Source organism: Mastomys coucha, unplaced genomic scaffold (genome assembly GCF_008632895.1).
Source record: "Mastomys coucha isolate ucsf_1 unplaced genomic scaffold, UCSF_Mcou_1 pScaffold9, whole genome shotgun sequence".
Taxonomy (NCBI): domain Eukaryota; kingdom Metazoa; phylum Chordata; class Mammalia; order Rodentia; family Muridae; genus Mastomys; species Mastomys coucha.
This window is the reverse complement of record NW_022196915.1, coordinates 96,553,229-96,558,515: the sequence shown is the minus strand read 5'-3', so window position 1 is coordinate 96,558,515 and position 5,287 is coordinate 96,553,229.

Here is a 5,287-nt window from a genome sequence, read left to right as displayed (position 1 = left end):
TCGTAGGGTCCATGGAGTTTCTGTACTTTTTGGCTAATAACCACTTATCAGTTCCGTATGCACTTATGCAATTCTTTTTGGGTCTGGGTTACCTCACTCAGGATAATATTTTCTAGTTCCATTCATTTGCCTGCAAAATTCATGATGTCCTCATTTTTTAATAGCTGAATAATATCCCATTGTGTAGATGAAACCCATTTTCAGTATCCATTTTTGTTTGAGGAACATTGGGTTGCTTCCAGTCTCTGGCTGCTATGAACATAGTGGAGCATGTGTCCTTGTGGTGTGGCACAGAATCTTTTAAGTACGTACCCAGGAGCAGTATAACTGAGTCTTTAGGGAGAACTATTTCTAATTTTTTGAGGATCCACTAGATTGATGTCCAGAGTGGTTGTACCATTTTGCAATCCCACCAGCCATGGAGGAGTGCTCACCAGCATGTGTTGTAGCTTGAAGTTTTTTTGTTTGTTTGTTGTTTTGCTTTTTTTTGTTGTTTTTTGTTTTTTTTGGGAGGTGTTTGTTTTAGGTTTTTTTTTTTCATTCTAGTCATTGTGACAGGTGTAGGGTGGAATTTCAGTGTCATTTGATTTCCATTTCCCAGTTGACAAGGATATTGATCATTTCTTCAAGTCCTTCTCATCCATCTGTGAGTCCTCTGTTGAGGATTTTTCATTTTTAGCTCTGTCCACTATTTTTTAATTAGGTTATTTGTTTTTGGTTTTTGGGTTTTGTTTTGTTTGTTTGTTTGTTTGTTTTTTTTGAGCCAAGCTTCAGGATGTGTGGGGAGAGACATGAGAGTGACCCAGAGCTCCAGGAGAATGAACAGAAATCTGCACCTGCCATGGGTGGGGAAATTTGGTTGGGGGGATTTTAATTTTCTAAGAGTTATGTGTGTTAATTTTCCTAAGTATTTGAAAAACTGTAACAGATTCTACAAATTATAATGCTATAAAAATAGAGAATCACAATTCTACTCAAGGCAAGTGTCAGCATATTTTGGCCAGTGAGATACACGGAAATAGTCATTAAAAGAAGCATGTACAACGGGTGGTCCTATGTTGCATTACCTCTTTCAACTTACTGCTTGCCCATGCAGTTTTAGCATCCTGAGGAGTTAGCCCACCTTAAAAGATGCCAGCGTGATAAACAAGGAGGAATCTTAGTTCCTTGGGGTCAAAGAATCCTGTTTTCAGAAGGTTCTAGTCATGTTTGTATCTGTATGAGTGACTAGTAACCTTCCCTTCTGTTAATATTTATTTCAGTCATGGCTGTTTGCTTACCAGTCACTTCAAACCATACAACAGAAATAAATGCTAAGGAAAACAATGGGCACATTTCCTACTGTCTACTTGAAGTTCTACATCATTTGATGACTATTTTTCAATCTTCCACCTTCCATTTCCTGATAAAGTAATTCTTTATCATTAAAAATTAGAACTTGGAGCAGAGCGGTGGTGGCGCATGCCTTTCATCCCAGCACTTGGGAGGCAGAGGCAGGCGGATTTCTGAGTTCGAGGCCAGCCTGGTCTACAGAGTGAGTTCCAGAACAGCCAAGGCTACACAGAGAATCCCTGTCTCAAAAAAAAAAAATTAGAACTTGAAATTCACCAGTTAAAAACTTCTTGTGTTCAAAATAGAGTTTATCACTACCTTGCACTTGTTATTTTTTGTAAGTTAATGATAATAAAATAATAATAATAATAATAATAATAATAATAATGCATATATTAAAATGATTAAATAAATCCCAGTGGAGCGTTGCTGCTATCCACCTAAGTGGTTTACATTCCTGAATGAAAGACAAATACATAGCCTTTACATTTTGATATGCCTTCAGCAGTTCAATGGCTGGGCCATTTCCTAACCTCCATGTGGCTAATCCATCTTCCCCTAATAATCCCAAGTTATTACATATTCTGTATTCTACCTTGGCTTCCCTGGATGTAGCTGGTCAGCCCTTTGAGGCCACAATCACCAGCTCATACATGGTGGCCATACCTCCCTGTCCTGCTTCTCCTCAAGCTTGGTGTTTCCTGTCCTCCCTTCCTCCTAGCAAGGAGAATCCCCTTTCTTTTTCCCTCCTCCCTGTCTCTAGTCCAGGAATCTTAGAAGTCCCACTTCTGTCTGTCCTGCCCAACCAATGGCTGTTGGTATCTTTTATTTACCAATCAGAATCAACTGGGGGCAGGTTCAGGAAGCTACTTATGTGCAGATGTTCTCATGCAAACAGTTTTTCCTGACCCAAAATAACATAAGAATTTAAGAAGCATTAGGACAAACCCACTACCTTATTCTTATTTGCTTCTTAGACTTTTCCATACATTTATGTAGTACATTATGTTTCACTACTCTCTCTATTTTTTTTCAAATAGCCAATGAGTTTAACCAGGGCCTTATGTGTGACCATGGGTTTGAGGCTATCCATGGGAAACTGATAGGTATATCACTGAGTGCATAAATAAAGACGATGTCTGCTCCTCCCGAAGAATCCATCATCAGAGAGACTCAGGCATCAATTGTAGAGAATATTCAGAGCACAGCTATGTACCTATATCTACATGACTTTCTCCAGGGTTTGGGAATGCCGTTTTAATGTGTCATCACTAATGGAGGGTATAGATTTCATTGATTCAACTATTTTTGAGTCACACAATCTCCCATAGAAAATCCCTGACCTTTCACATATTAGTAAACTTCACAAGTTTACAAGTTCAGAAAGATAGACATAGATGGCATAGTTTATTTGATGTTTTTGTACTTTATCTGTTTTTGTACTTTATCTGTCTGGGGTTAATAGATACTAGGCCCTATTTCCCAAGAATGAGTAATATAACAGCTGATATCAAACCAAAAAAAGGCAGGAAAGATGGATATTATTTTCTTTGTAATTTCTGTCCAGTTCTTTTATTAGATATTTTCTTTATTTACATTTCAAATGTTATCCCCTTTCCTGGTTTTGATATAAACTATGAAGCAACTAATGAAATTAACACCATGGCATTAGATGTTCTATGTGAAAACACCTGACATAACCTGTATAAAATAACAGTAATATACACATTAACATACTTTGGTCTGTGAGTATAAAAACGCATATACACACACACACACACACACACACACACACATATATATATATATATATATATATATATATATATGGCAATATATATGGTTTATATATATATATAAACCTGGCAATAAGTATAGTGAAGTATTGGTTAAACAAAATAGAAAAACTAGAAAAAAATTTTAAAACATAAACCAGCCTAAACTTTCAGATTACTTCCTTGGACAATCAGCAGTGAAATCACCCCATCTCCTATACTAAAATTAAATTGCTTAGAAAAGTGAAATGTAAGTAGAATACCTAGCTATCTCAATAATGTCTAGATGAGAAGCAAATTAAAATAAGCACCAAATGGATATTGAAGTAAAATAAAAGAAACTACCTATTTTGTCATAAATTTTGTTCCAGAATCTTGTGGGGCTTACCTTATAGAAATTGTCATATCTGGACAAAAGACTAGAATAATTAATTCTTTCTATCATTAACGATTACAAACATTTTGAAGAAGTAAGACTTACAGAATAGAAAAGATATAATGTATTTAAAAATAAAACTTTATAAGAATGATGTTTGTAGCTTTATCTATAGGGATCTAGTAACAAAATTAATATTAAGCAAGAATGTATGAATTAAATAAATGAGTTATTTATTCTTCTCAATACTGAATTATAATGTATTATGTCACATATGTTCTACAATTACAGCCTCCATTTGTCTATTTAATAAAAAGAGGAAATAAACAACAGAAAAATATGAGGAGAAAATATTATTTTGGATATGACTGGTTTTGAATAGTAAACCAATTCACAAAGCTTTTTTGTATTTATACTATGATTTCTTGTTGTTTTATGGTGGGTAAATGATCTCTAAAATACTCACTTTTTAAACTTTTCGTAAATGTGTTCTTTGACTGTTTCATACATATGTAAAGTGAATTTTAATAATTGTGAATTTTCATTTTGTCTAATCACTTTTCTATCCTTATTCCTACCTTATATTACCTCCCACTTTATTTAGATCAACTAAAATTAAGCAGGTCTCTTTTTATGACTGTGGATTTGGAACCATACAATGGAGCTTGGGGGCCTTTCAATGGGTATGCCACTGACAAAAATTATTACCTCTTCCCCAGAAACTAATAGTAGACAGTAGTTCATCAAGGAATGATAGGTCTCTCTGTGAGTCTATCACTAATTCATAACTGACCATTCCCTCTAGACATGACCTTCATGGGTAGTTCACACTAATCAACCTGAACATCAGTGAATGAACGATACACAAATTCAATTAATTATCCTGCCTTGAATTCCCTTTACTATAAGATGAGCGGGTAAATCACTTTTGAGAATTTAGGGAACTCACATTATTCCTTAATTTCATGCCTCTACTTTAGTGTTTCTCCTGTCACTCTTATTTGTACAATAGTAAGAGGAGGAAAGGAAAAATCGGATCCTGAGTTTCTGTTTCTGAGTCTACTATTCTCACTTGTTAGTGACAGTCTTCCCAAATTTGTTGCAAGATAACTTATTCTTGAATCCCATTCCAACATGTTCAGTGTACATATCACACAATTCCCAGCTAACCTGAATGCTTCAGACCTGGAGCCATTTTTTCGAGACAATAGAATGTGAGCAGGATGAACAAAGTCAGCAACTGTGACTACTTGTGGTCTTGTGATAACACGCAGAAGCTCAAGATGAAGTCCACTTCTACAGCTACAGAAGACAGAGCTTCCATAACGTTTACCACTATATTTTACAAATACAGTTGCATATCACAATATAATTTTTAAACTGGAACAGATTTCATGTGCATTACAGTTTCCTCTAAACAGTTTAGTTGTGCTATGTTTATCATGAGAAAAAAGCATACTGCATAACTATTAAAAATAACCATGCCATACTATATTCATGCTTGATATGTTTGATATGTTTTCTTTTCCCATATTCTATGCATATTTATAAAATGAATTACTTAAATATAAGTGTAATAGTGAATTAATCCCATGGCTATATTTCTTTACATTTGCTCCACAATAACCACCCAGAGAAACCAAGATTTATTTACAAGCTTTACATTAATATCTAGGCAGTTCAATGATCTACCTTAACTCCCTATGTTCATCTGGCTACCTACAAGCCATGATCCCATGATACTTGCATATTACCATGGATCTAGCTCTTTCAGTTTCTGATTTCTTTTCCTGTGGTGTCTTCT